Genomic DNA, 13,774 nt, shown 5'->3' on the forward strand with positions numbered 1-13,774 from the left:
GTTTTCCTGTATAATGTCACTATAAAACAATATCCAGTAAATGCTCCCATGGTACTAAAATACCTAACACCAACCATCTGAGCGGTGCTTTGTAAAAACAGTTTATACATCACATTAGATGCAGAGATCTATTATTATCTTTTGGATAATCAGATTTCTTCTATGTGAAATTATTAGTTTGTTATAAGCATTCAAAGATGAACTGAAGGTTGCAGAGCCATGTCCTGCTTCAGCTTTGCATTCATTTAGTTAAAGATGTTCATTTGTTTGGACCTTGCCAATATGCTTTCTATTCATGTTCATACTCTGTATTATATATTGTGGTACTTTATGTCCTAATGCCAGTGACGCAGTATTAGTTCAAAGGGCTTTGCCATAACTGGATCGTATCAGCATGCATTTGATGCCTCTCAGTTCCTTAGGTGTTTAGTAGACAGCCTGCAGGAGGATGGTGCGCTGTGTTCTCCACCCTTTGTGTAGGAGGCTGACAATGAAACAGTCTTTGAAGAGAATAAAAATTCTTTAATGCATCAGATAGCACAGACAAGAGGGGAGTGTTTTTAAGAGCTTTGCACAGTGGGGGCTGCAGAAACCCGCAGGGATGTGAATTGACTGTTCATGACGATGCTTAATAGCTGGGTTTTGAGGCAGATCAATAGTGGTGTAGTCAAGTGCTGATGGTTTATTATCTTCACTGCAAGCTACAAGATGGTCCACCTGGCCACAAAGCACTGCTTCAAGAAAGAGATGTACATGTGCACAGGCAACAGTGAACAAAACTATCCGCACGCACACTTTCTGCATATGCAGAAACGTTACTATTCCTCGTGTTAGATAAAATTCAAGATACTTTAAAACACAAACAAGTTAAATGTGTGGAGGTTGTTTAACTTAGTGAATCCTCAGAATATTAAGTGAATGTTATTTTACTAGCTTTTTGCACAATGGCAAGGTATGCCACATGGGTCAGAGATCTTAGTCTTTGAATTCAGATGTTTTCAGTCCTAATGCCACAGTTGTATAAAATCAGGCACTTAGCCACGCCTCCTCCCTTTACGGACATTCGTTTGAATGGGTCAGTATTTCCCAAATGTTTGAATGCGGGAGTGTAATGAGATGCCATTATTGCAACTAGTCAGGTTATGAATTTGCACACCTAAATATCCCACGATCAACAGTAAATGGTTTCACTGCATATTGGGAGAGTTAAAGAATCAAAGAAACTCAGACAGCCTGAGTTGGGGGGTGGCTGTGGCTCAGGTGGTAACCCCAAGTTGCCCTTCGATGCATCTATCAGACTGTGTTTATTAGTTTGCACTTGAGAAGAAGTGCATGTGTGAATGAGTCACGTTGTATAGAGCGCTTTGAAGTACTCCAGGAGAGTAGAAAAGTGCTATATAAGAATCAGTCCATTTACACAGTGGCAGACCAAGTAACGTTACAGAATTAGGTCACTGATTTGTGCACGTGTTAAGGTGCACAGTGCGTAAATGTTGCCAACTGCAGAGCTCCAAACCTACTGTGGCACTGACATCTGTGTGCCAGCAGCTGCAGGGTTTCCATGTCCACATAGTGTAGATGCAGTGATCAGAGTTTTTGTAGGCTGAGTTTCTTGTGGGCTGTACAGGTGTCGTACTGGTAAATAGGATAGTGATTATTTGGAGGGATCAGACTTGACTCATAGCTCCCCCTCTTCAGTTAGTCGTGCTGTGACAGAGCTTTGGCCGGCACTGTTTGGCTCCTCTTAGACGTAAGGTTCAAAACAAAGTTGTTGGCTAACTTTAATCTTGTAATGAAAAATAATTCTATCCTGGTTGATCTTCCCACATCCATAGAGCACAAAGGCTCACTGAACAGGGCCATCTCACCCACAGGCAAATAGGAATAATGAAGAGGTGGCCAGGAAAGCTGCAGCCACTAAATAGCTCCAGGCAGTCAGGCAAGTCTGGACAACTCAGCTGAATGGGAAGAACAAGATCCAGGCAGTTAACACCTATGCCCTGCCTGCGATCAGATCCCATGCAGGGATAATAACCTGGCCAAAGGAGGAGATAGAAGAACATCAGATATCTCTGTCCAGAAGAGCGCAGTCGTAGGAACAGCTAAGATACTGCGCAGGAAGCTCAAACTCCCACACCTCTGGTAGAGGACCTCAGCTTGAAGGTTAAAGACTGCCTGCAGGGGCCAGAGGGTAATTTTACATATACCAATCAAAAGTTTTAGAACACCTCAATTTTTCCAGTTTTTATTGAAAATTATTCAGTTTAATGTCTCATTGAACTCTGAAAGGAAAGCATAGTACAAATAAGAAAGCAGAATTCATGGAATCCGTTTATAGACCAGAATGTATTCTAACCTTTGACTCATCAGGAGCCCCCTTTGACAGATATAACAGCTGAACACAGCCGTGGCTTCTTTCTACAATAGAAATCAAATATTGTCCCATATCTGTTGCAGAAGTTCCCATAAATGTGGACCTTGTAGGTTGCTTTGCTCTTCTGTCCAGTTGAAACCAGCTCGATGGGGTTTCAGTCTGGAGGCTGTGCTGGACTCCATGTTTTCAAGTTCACCATCTTGTTCTTTTTCCTGAGGTAGTTCTGGCACAGCTTGGACTGATGTTTTGGGTCATCGTGCTGTAGGATGAACCCCTGACCAACTAGCCTCATACCAGAGGGTCCTGCACGGTGCTGCATGAATGCTGTGGTAGCTGTTTTGGTTCAAGGAGCCTCTCACTCTGTACAAGTACCCCTGAGCAAGGTACCGTCCCTACACACTGCTCCCCGGGCGCTGCATTGGTGGCTGCCCACTGCTTCACTGGGTGAATGGGTTAAATGCAGAGGAACTATTTCCCTATGGGGACTAACACATACACACCCAGCTGTATAGAAACTCCGTCATGCTAGCTAGCACGCAGTACGAAAAAGTCAGCACAACGAAAATAAACTCCACCTAAACTTGGTTCATATCTGACCCAGAGAGACTGCAGGTTATAACTTCTTACCTGAAGTTCAGTTCACACTCGGACTGGCGGCCGCCTCGGGTCTCTCCTCCTGTGTCCCTTTTCCTTCATCCACCTGCTGGCCTCCACCACTTGCTGATGTTACTGAATCTGTGGAAGCTCCGTGATGCCACCACACGAAGTAACGACCCTATCTAAATCCCAGTAACGAGTAACGCGTTCCTGGTTTTGGCATAATAACTAGTTACCGTGCTCGTTACCACAATAATAACGTAGTTACTGTAACGCGTTACTTAATAACGTGTTACGGGGTACAGGTGTGTCACTGCGGTTCAGGGGAGGCATTCCTCCTCTGTCCCCTCTTGGCCACCTGTCTCAGTTTTATTCCACACCTTAGGCACTCACATTACTTACACTCTCATGACACACACACATAGGGCCTTGGGGGTGGGCACGCTAAACTGCGACCAGAGGACAGGCTGTTTATTCAGCCTCACCTCAGGTGCTGGTGCCCACCTCTCAATTTTAAATACATGCAGATATTGAGGATTCTTGGGAGGGGCCATGCTGACACCAGCTGTTATCTGGCAGAGGCTCGTTGGTACCACTTTAGGACAGCATGCATCAACACCACATATGAGCGGGCAGAGTGAGGTATGGGGTCTTCACACCGTTGTATATACTGTAGAATGATGTAACCGGTGATGTAACGGAGGGAAGGTGATTCTATTTCCACAGTGTTTTTTCTAAAGGGAGGAAACCTTCCTCCAAACGGACAGAGCAGTGGAGCCGCCAAGGGAAAGCACACGATTAAAAAACTGTATAATTAAAATATAATTTATTATATTTAAATAGTTAAAATGTAAAATGAATTAAAACAACCCTGGCCAAGGGGTAACACAATAAAAATCAATAAAACACAACATTAAAAGTCCAGTGGCATCCGCCACGGTATAAAAGTCACAAAGAACTAAGAAATCCAGCGAAGTGATATAAAAGGGAAACCCAGCGGAGTCCTCGCCTTCCTCCCCGCATTCCGCGTCCCGGTACGCTGAAGAAAGGGAGGGAGCGGCAGTCACTATTCTTTTCGGCAGTTTTCATTCAATAAAAGGGGATAAGTCGAAGACTTACCCCGGGTGGGCAGAGCTCTCGACTCCGCCCGCCGCTTCTTTAAAACTGCAAATCGGCACCAGCTGTCTCGCCGCCTCTGCTCTCCCGCAGTGCACAAGCTGGGCTCTTGTTGCTACTGCCGTCCGACTGTTCGCTCCGCGTCCCTAGTCGCTGGTGCTGTATCGTGCCCTGGAATGCCAAGCACCAACCCGTCTTATGTGTCACTCTTTTCGTGTTGCTCTCAAACCTCATGTCAGGCCTCATGTCCCACGCCATGTGTCACGCCTCTGTGACTTCACCCTGAAGCCTCACGTCAGGCCTCTCAGGCCTCATCTCCTAAGCCTCCGTGTCACTTCAGGCTCTCGTGGGTTCCCGTGACACTCATGGGTGCCTTCATGCTTCGGTCCTCTCTTGCCTCTCGGTCGAACTGCTTCCTGTGGTCTGCCAGGCCCTCTTATTGGCCTCTCTGGGATCTCTCGCAGGTGTGATCCGTTTATTATCAGGTAGGGGCGGAGTCTTTCCAGGACAAGTCAACAAATAAATACCATTAAAACATGCAGTAAAACTCATAAAAATAACCCAATGTACAATATTAAAACATTAAAAAGATAAAACACAACAAAAACATGCACAGTAAAAAAACGTAGATAACTTGTCCCTTTCCACCCCGTGACAGTGACATAACACTCTCCACAGATTCTCCAGAGCCTTTCATGTCTGTCATGTGTGCTCAGGGTGGAGCTGCTCTCATCTGTAAAAGCACAGGGTGCCAGTGATGGACCTGCCAATTCCGGTATTCTACGGCTAATACCAGTCTGGGTCCATGGTGCCAGGCTGGAGTATGTCGGGCCCTCATGAAGTCTGTTCCTGTTTGTTTGGTCAGAGACGTTCACACCAGTGGCCTGCTGGGGGTAATTTTGTAGGGTTGTGGCAGTCCTGGCATCCTGTTCTTCCTTGCACAAAGGAGGAGATCCTGGTCCTGCTGGTGGGTGAACGACCTCCTAAGGCTCTTTCCAGCTCTGATAGAGTCACTGCCTGTCCCCAGGATTCTCCTCTATGCTCTTAAGACTGTGCTGGGAGACACAGCATACCTGCCAAAGTTGCGTATTGATGTGCTATTTTGGAGTAACTGGACTACTTATGCAACCTCATTAGGGTCCAAGTCTCACCTCATGTTACCAGTAGTGATGGTGGCCTTAGCCAAATGGAAATCCAGTAAAAAAAACCCCAGAAAAGATGAGAAAATGTGACGGGCCTCCACCTGTAAAACCATTCCTATTTTAGGGAATTGTTGCCCCTTTAGTGCATCTACTGTCATTAACACTAAAGCAGTTGACACTGATTAACAACCCCCTCTGTACAATGTATTATAGTACAAGTTAATTGTCAAATGTACAACAAATGTGTGCACTTTGAGTAAATAATAAAAATATTGGTGTTTTCTTGTTTAAATGACAGGTGGTCTAATACATGTATAACAGCTGTAGGTAATTTGGTGGTTGCAGGTCTTGCCTTTCTGTATACGGAGTCAGACAGGAACACAAAGAGTCGCAGTAACCTACCTGCATGTAAAAGTATCAATTTATGTTTCATATTCATTTATTTTGCTTAAACGATGTAAAGAAACACATGAGTAGATACATTTACTACAGGGAAGAGGTAAAGCACCTAGCTATGTGGTGCTGACAATAACCTGCTCCTGAATATCAGCATAACCAAAGAGCTCATTGTGGACTTCAAGAGGGAGAAGACAGTAACCCATGTCCCCATCTACATAAATGGCAGAGCAGTTGAACGGGTCTCCGGCTTCAAGTTCTTGGGGACCCACATCTCTGAGAATCTGCCCTGGTCAACTACCACCTGCAGCCTGGTCAAGAAGGCCCATCAGAGCCCTTTTTTTTCTTGGGGACTCTGAAGAAGAATCACTTGATCCTTGGACACTCCTCCTCCCACCATCCCTCCCAATGACCATGATCATGACTGTCATTCATTCTCAACATTCACCATATGCTCAAATTGGGTACGGCTATAGTTTAGGAAGGCGGTCCCCAACGCCCGGGCCACGGGCCGGTACCAGTACTGGTACCGGCCCGTGAGTCGTTTGGTACTGGGCCGCGAGAGTTGAGGCTCAGGTGTGAAATTTATGGTTTTCGGGTTTTTTATCAGTTTTTATTGTTATCATTTTTATCGTTAACTCGGTTTCCCTGGGTCTTTTCCCGTGTGTTATGAATAAATCTTCTTTTTTTTGGTGCCGGTACTGGTTTGTGTCATGGTCCTGGGCCGGGTTGGCCCAGTATTCTTAGTTCTCTTGTATTTTTGTATTCAGTTCCCTGTTTAGGTTCTGTTTCCTGAGTTGCCCTGTTATGTGGTTCCCTGTGTGCTTTCCCTTTGTGACTCTCACCCCCTGTGTGCCCCTCTATGTATTCATGAGCCCTTGTCCCCTTTCGTGTTTTATTCCATGTTTTCCCCAGCCTGTTATGTCTGTGTTCTCCCCGTGCTCTCTCCTCCTGTCTGAACCTCTGTGTACTTCCTGTTTGACTCTGCCCGTCTCCCGTCAGTGTTATGTTCACCCCGCCCTGTCTCGTTATGGTTATCTGTGTCAGCTGTGTTCCCCGTGTGTTCCCACTTTCCTCGTTAACCCTCTGTGTATTTCTGTCTGCGTCTCCCTCTGTTCGGCGTCGCGTTCTCCCTCATGTTGTGTGTTATTCTCCCCGTGGTTCCTGGTACATCTCATGTTTAGTTTTTCCAGTTTAGTTCAGTACTGTTTTGTGTTTCACCTTTAAGCCAGCATTAAAACTGTGATCTTTAAGTTTATCCCCGTGTCTGTGAGTCTGCATCTTGGGTCCTTCTCCTGCCTGCCACACAACGAATCATGACAGAAGAACGCGACCCCGAACTGGACCCAGCAGCTCACAACCCCTCCGCGGACCTCCAGGACGACTTGGTCTACACGGTGGAATACCACTGTGAGGAATGGGCGACGCTGCCTAGAGGCGAATACCGGGAGACCGTAGCCGTCCGTCTTCAGCGGATGGTGTCCGGGCTCCCGTGGCTATTCGGCGCGCTGCGCCCCCACATCCGGGACTTTCTTGTGTCCGCCGTGGGCATCCGCCCGGGGCAGCTGTCCCAGAAAGAACCGGAAACGGTCAGGATCGGGACCATGGGGCTCACCACCGTTACGCCGCCTGTTCGCTTCTCTTCGGCTTCTACATCTTCGCCACCCCCTGTCTACACTACGTGGCGCACGGAGATGCCAGAGGCCAGCGACTTCGGTGAAGAGGAGCGGCAGCAGGTGTTACGGGCGTATCGGGAGGACGAGCTCCGTTGGAAGCCCTGGCTTATCACCGAGGAGGAGCTCTCGTCAGCTGTCCCACCACAGATCGACCACCCACCCTCGCCGCCGCGATCGGGCTACTCGTCTCCTGCTTCCTGCCTGGCACGGATGTGGTCTGAGGGCGAGGAGCCGGTCGCCACGGAAGGCCAGGCTGAGCCCACGGCCGCCCCTAAGAGGAAACGGCGTTCCCGCCACTGTCGCGCACCGCCACGGCCCGTTTTGCCCTCCACTGAGCAACACGAGGTGGCTGCGGGGGGCGCGGATTCCGACCTCGAGGAGCGGCAGCGCGCCGTATGCGCGCAACTGGAGGAAGAGCTACGAGAGGAGCCATGGCTCGCTCCCCCCTACGATGAGGTTTTCCGCGGGACACGGCTAGCCCTTGGGGGCACCCGGAGTTGCCTGGGACTCCCGCCTGCCACTCCGCTTACTACCGCCTCCTCAGCCGCTGCGACGCCTCAGGAGCCTCCATCTCCCACGTCTACGGGGCCCACGGCCAAAAGAAAACGGCGTTCGCGTCGCCACCGCATCGCCCGATGCTCGGAGGTGAGTGAAACTGTCCAGTCGCTCCAAGTTACCTCTGAGCGGAAGGCATGTGAGGAGGCTACGGACTTAGCCGGTGAGGTGGCTAGCAATGAGCCGTTCACCGAGCCGCAGGCCAGAGACAGTTCCGCTCCCGCTTCACTCAACCCGGCAGGGACCACAGACTCGATTCACAGACTGACAAGGTTTCCCACCGCCTTTGGTTTTAATAGCAGTAGGGAGGTGTTTCCTTTGGTGTCTCTTTCCGTGTCTGCAGTTCCAACTAAATCTGAGTTGCCTGTGGTTTCTCTCTTCCCTCCTGAGCCGGCCCTGCTCCTCCATCAGTCACTGAATGAAGGCAACGAAAGCATAGCTAGTGCTCCGGTGTGCCCAGCTACACTTGCTTTTCACGAACCAGAGACTGTGAACACTGGTCATGAACCCCTAGCATGTTACCAAGATGCACACATAACAGCAGATCATGGTGACCAGGACACTGTAATGTCACAACACGTCTCCTGTCTCCCCATAGGTAATAAACCAGGTGGTTCTGAACTGTTTTGCTCCAGCACCATAACCACCACTCAGGAGATGGAAGCTGGGGTCAGGATTTATGTGACACCATTTTCTCCTGCCTCTATGAACTCGTCACTAGATAGGGTTTTGGCCCCGAACAATGTCGTAACCACCCTCTCTCAGCCTGAAGCGTCACCTGCTTCAGTTAATGGTTCACGTACCGTTTCACCTATATCTGTCTCTCCACTCAATAGGGTTAGCACTCTGAAACCACAGATCACTGCGGGTACGGGTTCCAACAAACACATCCATCCAACACACCACAGTCATGCTACCACGGTGCCATTAGTTAGGTCCATATCTGTGTATTTACTGTTTTTCCAGGAGTCAGCTCCTGATGATCTAAGCTTTGTTTTTGTGGATCGAGTGGCGGTCCTTGTTTTCCGTATGGTCGGACCAGCTCCTCTGAGCCGCACACTACCACCGGTTGAGTCCAACCAGCTTATGTTGACCTCTCCTAGGACTACACAGACTGGGCTAGTAACCTCTGAGCCACTTTGGACTGATGCAGACTTTGGGAACCTAATGATTGCTGGCTCAGAACTGGTGGTCCCTACCACTGTCCACTTCATGGTTTCTTGTGTTAAGATGTTAAGCCCTATAGACTGCTTTTTACCTGCTCTCTCTCTCTCTGGGTTTGTGCCTCAGCAGCCTGTGTTTCCTCAGCTCCTAGTCCAGCCAGGGGCCTTCATAACAGTTTGTCCTGCGTCTGCTGTTGGACTCCCAGGTGTGCCTATCCGGCACCCTGCGGCGACGCCACCGCTTCGCGTCACGTCAGCTGGAGGGCCCGAGGGGCCCGTTCAGCCCCCTGTCTCCGCTGGAGGGTCCGAGGGGCCCGTTCAGCCTCCTGTCTCCACTGGAGGGTCCGAGGGGCCCGTTCAACCTCCATCAGCCTCTGCAGCTCCGCCTGGTCCAGCCTCAGCCTCAGAGTCTTCGTCCTCGTCTGGCCCAGCCTCAGAGTCTTCGTCCTCGTCTGGCCCAGCCTCAGAGTCTCCCGCCTCGACCGGTCCCGCCTCGACTGGTCCTGTGCCCACCGGGCCTCGGCCAGTACGCCTGACACTGGAGAGCCGCCGCTGCCTTCCGCGCGGCCGGCCTCCTGAACTGCTCCATCTCCTTCGCCGCCGCCGCTGCCTTCCGCGCGGCCGGCCTCCTGAACTGCTTAGTCGTCTCCTTCGCCGCCGCCGCTGCCTTCCGTGCAGCCGGCCCCCTGAACTGCTCCGTCGTCTCCTTCGTTGCCGCCGTTGCCCTCCGCGCGGCCGGCCTCCGGACCAGCTCTGTCACCTGTGCCACCCGCCCGGTCGGCCCCCCGACCGTGTGACCCGTGAACTTTTGTGCCGGTGGGCTCTGGGTCGGCCCCCTGAACTTTATTTTAACTATGGTCTTGTGCTCCTGTGTTTTCTGTTGTTCGTTTTTGTTTTTTGTTCCGGGCCCTCCGTCCTGGGCCCCCGCCACCCGCCCTGGGTCGTTTTCTGTTTGGTTTTTGTTTTCCTGTGTTTGGGCTGTCTGGAGCCAACCCTTGTGTGGGGGGGGGGGGGGGGGGTGATGTCCTGGTCCTGGGCCGGGTTGGCCCAGTATTCTTAGTTCTCTTGTATTTTTGTATTCAGTTCCCTGTTTAGGTTCTGTTTCCTGAGTTGCCCTGTTATGTGGTTCCCTGTGTGCTTTCCCTTTGTGACTCTCACCCCCTGTGTGCCCCTCTATGTATTCATGAGCCCTTGTCCCCTTTCGTGTTTTATTCCATGTTTTCCCCAGCCCGTTATGTCTGTGTTCTCCCCGTGCTCTCTCCTCCTGTCTGAACCTCTGTGTACTTCCTGTTTGACTCTGCCCGTCTCCCGTCAGTGTTATGTTCACCCCGCCCTGTCTCGTTATGGTTATCTGTGTCAGCTGTGTTCCCCGTGTGTTCCCACTTTCCTCGTTAACCCTCTGTGTATTTCTGTCTGCGTCTCCCTCTGTTCGGCGTCGCGTTCTCCCTCATGCTGTGTGTTATTCTCCCCGTGGTTCCTGGTACATCTCATGTTTAGTTTTTCCAGTTTAGTTCAGTACTGTTTTGTGTTTCACCTTTAAGCCAGCATTAAAACTGTGATCTTTAAGTTTATCCCCGTGTCTGTGAGTCTGCATCTTGGGTCCTTCTCCTGCCTGCCACACAACGAATCATGACAGTTTGATTTTGTTGTGTTTATCCGCTGCACCTTAAAGGCCGTTCCATGAAAATAGTGCCAAACCTAAACCGGTCCGTGGCGCATAAAAGGTTGGAGACCGCTGGTTTAGGACACGGACATAGTCTCTGTTATAGTGCCTACACTGTTCACTATTATAGTCTGTTCAGAGAGCTAAGCTTCCACTACTGTAGATATATTCATAGCACTTTGTAGATCTGTTTACCTCATACTGTTAGGTGGGCTGGATTACACAGATGGATTACGTGGCAGAAACAGACACGGACGCAGAATAGTTAGTGATGCAAGTTTTTATATACACGAGTAAGGGGGAATATTTACAAGGGAAGGGGCTATATACAGTGATAAATAAAAATGTGCCAGGAGGTAAACACCGAGGCGATGAGACGGAGCCGAAGCATGCAGGTAGGCAGCAGACGCACCGGAGCTACCTGACAACAGGGAACAAAACAGGGCTCATGACATACCGTTGATAGCCGAACGTTAAACACAAGTGGACGGAGAGAGTTGGAGAGCTTACTTGACCACCCAAACCACAGCCGCTGCGGTGAACGCCGCCTGATGGTACGTAGCACTCCGTCGCGGATCCACAATAGTCAACACAAAATCCTAGGTAGGCGGGCAGGCGATGGAACAGGCTAAGACAAAGAAAAGTAGGCGAAACGTGGATCCTTTAAAACATACAGCTCCACAGCGTAAAATCAACAGATGCAGCCTGTGCTGACTAGTTACCACTTGTGACAGCGACAATACTCCGACACCAGACGTCCGTGACTCAGCTCCCTAAGAGCGCTCACTGATGACGTCCGATGCGTCGCAGGTGTGTTGGAATGCCATCAAGCCCCGCCTCGCCTACCTATAACCAAAAAGGAAAACAAAACCCAAACAACAACAATACACCTACCCACCACCTCCTAACACATACATCTGAATATATGTAGCACATCTGTATAATTGTTCATATTACACCTGCATATATAGCTATACAGATCATCTGTATATCTGTCTGTAGTTCATCTGTATATTTGGTCTCTTTGGACATAATCAGTGCATAACTATTCCACCATTTAAACGACCCTCAACTGTATATATCAGTACATCTGTGTATTTGCTCTCTATTTAACTTATCTGTATATAATCGGCTCTTATTGCACTTACTGCACTTTGCACTTCCTATTAGATGCAAACTGTTTTTCGTCACCCTGCATTCACACATGTGTAAAGACAATAAATTTGAATCCTAATAAGCAAAAAAGTGTGAGAGCACCACCAAGAAAGAAGCTAGTGGTATCTTTCTCTGAAATGCACTGACCAGTATCACTGTGTCGTCTTATTTACAGATACTCGTAGAATCATGCTTTAATCAAATATTTGTGCATATGTTGACAGTGCAGAGCAAAGTTTGTGAATGGAAAGCGTGCTAGTTCCATCTATGTGGGGACGGCTGCAGCTCAGGAGGTAGACCAGGTCGTCCACTAATCTGAAGGTTCAATCCCTGGCTGCCCAAGCCTGCATGCTTAAGTATCCTTGGGCAAGATACTGAACCCCAAGTTGCTCTTTGATACGTTCATCATTGTATGAACATGTGTGAATGTTACATAGAAAGCACTTGGTGCTTGGGTGATAGTGATGTGTCGGTCGCGAACGAAACGGCTCTTAGAGCCGACTCTTTGAAGTCAACGACACGAGCCGACTCCTTATTGGGAGCCATGGTTTCTTTTTCTTTCTCTCACCCTCTCTCTCTCTCTCTCTCTCTCTCTCTCGCACTTTTTCCCGCTTCACTCTGCACGCGAGCCTTGTGCTTTGCGCTGGGCAGAGGGGGGAGGGGCGGTAGTTACACTCAGTAGCACAGGAACAGAGCGGGAGGGAGAGAGAAAGAGAGCAGGGACAACAACGTCACATTAGAAAGGTATAGTAATCATCCACAACTATTTTCAGTTGCAGATGATAAAGGATTCAGAAAGTTTATTCATGCAGGTCCATATGACAGAGAATATGCATGTTCTTTTAGTTTTCATATTTTCATTTATATTTAATTGTGTTGTGTCTTGCAGTGTTTTGTGTTGTTTCACTTTAAATTTGTTTAAAAGGAAAAAGCTGAAAATTTAATTAGTTAAAAGTTGAAATGTGAATAGTTGGTTTTTGTATTATATGATTTATTTATTACATTTTATGTGGAGTGAAAAAATAAAAGTATATTTAGAGAGACAAAGCACGTAAAAACTCCAAAACACATAAAAACTCCAAAACGCGTACAAAACACAACAGAAGTGCTCCAGGATGCTAGGGGGCAGTGTTGAGCTTTTGTTACCTAGTGGCTACACAAGCCAGCAAGTACCAACGACTAGTGATGGTAAATTTGATTCTTTTTACTGAATCGAGTGTTAATGAGTCACTCACCAAAGTGAATCAGGTTTTTTGAGTCATTTGATTCACTGAGTCAGTTGACCAGAGAGTGCAAAAATTTTACATTTTCACTCAAACTTAATTTGTTTCCCTTTTCATGTAAATCCCACTGCTAAGATGAATGATTAAAAAAAACCAAAACTATTTTATAGAGAAAAAAAGCAAAAACATTTCTAAAATTAAGCAATTTCCTATCAAAATTGCTTAATAAACATTTATTTTGTTTATTTGTATTTTATTAGTATTTTCCTTAAGTGTGTCAAATATATATTTTCTCATCTAAATGTCCACTGCGCTGTGAGCCAGGGGGCGGTAATGCGCCTTAACATTGGCTGCCAACCAAGAAGAAGAAGAAGCTGTGAGCCAGGAGGGAGGGGGTGAGTGAGTCCTGAGTGATTCGCTTATGCTTACGATAATGGAATTAGTTTGCTAACAGCAACAGGGATGAGTCAGTGAGTCAGTTGGGCTTGTGAATCATGATTCACGAGTCAGTAAAGTGATTCTCAAGTATTGAACGATTCGTTCACGAATCGAACATCACTACCAACGACCGGATGTGGTGTGTGGTAGTAACAGGTAAATGAACTTTTTTTTAAATTATTTGAATATATATGAGTGCTTGTGTATAAACACACAAACAATACACACCTGCTTTCAACTGTGTAATTTAAGTGATCTAGGTAGCTCTGTTTGGAA

This window comes from Rhamphochromis longiceps, linkage group LG23 (genome assembly GCF_057381845.1).
Source record: "Rhamphochromis longiceps isolate RC_006_pf linkage group LG23, R_longiceps_female_GT1.1, whole genome shotgun sequence".
In the NCBI taxonomy this organism is placed as follows: domain Eukaryota; kingdom Metazoa; phylum Chordata; class Actinopteri; order Cichliformes; family Cichlidae; genus Rhamphochromis; species Rhamphochromis longiceps.